This window comes from Bison bison, unplaced genomic scaffold (genome assembly GCF_000754665.1).
Source record: "Bison bison bison isolate TAMUID 2011002044 unplaced genomic scaffold, Bison_UMD1.0 scf7180017864519, whole genome shotgun sequence".
NCBI lineage: Eukaryota > Metazoa > Chordata > Mammalia > Artiodactyla > Bovidae > Bison > Bison bison.
The window spans coordinates 8,102,661-8,103,234 of NW_011495072.1; the positions used below are offsets into that span (position 1 = coordinate 8,102,661).

At 62.5% G+C, this 574-nt stretch overlaps 2 protein-coding genes across 2 annotated transcripts in view; one reads left to right on the plus strand and one right to left on the minus strand.

Moving 5' to 3' along the window:
- The window catches only part of ST7L (suppression of tumorigenicity 7 like), a 144,308-nt gene that overhangs the window by 104,425 nt on the left and 39,309 nt on the right, over window positions 1-574 (plus strand). The gene's annotated exons all lie outside the window — the stretch shown is intronic.
- WNT2B (wingless-type MMTV integration site family, member 2B) overlaps window positions 1-574 on the minus strand; it is a 19,907-nt gene that overhangs the window by 18,971 nt on the left and 362 nt on the right. The gene's annotated exons all lie outside the window — the stretch shown is intronic.

Here is a 574-nt window from a genome sequence, read left to right on the forward strand (position 1 = left end):
CGCCCCTCGGCGCCCCTAGCACCGCGCCGCGCCCCCACCTGCTCGGGACTGACTGGGCGCAGTGGCGCCCTTCTGCGCCCGGAGCACCCAGTCCCTGCCCACGCCGCGCCACCGGGTCCTAGCGCCCTGCATTCGGCAACCCCAGCCTCCGTGGGTGATGGCCAGGGGGGCCGGGTGAGGGGAGCTGCAGACACTTTCCCCTACAGTCATCTAAACTACAGTGACACTGGAGTGAGCCACAGAGGACTTGGTCATTTCCTCGGGTTTTCTCTCCCTCCGTTCTTGCGCTTCTGTGAAATGGGTAGAAGCTCTGCAGCGGAGAGTTGCGGGAGAATCTTGATTCCCTTTCCAACGCCGCCAACGCGAGCGCCACCGGCGCCGACCTCAGGTAGGGCTTCTCTCATCGACCACCCGCTGCCCCTGGTTCTCTCTCTCTTTCACACACACACACATACACACACACACACACACACAGACACACACACACACACACACAGCCGACTTCAGAGTAGGGTCTTCTCTTGTCGACGACCCGCTCGCCCCTGGTACTACACACACACACACACACACAGCG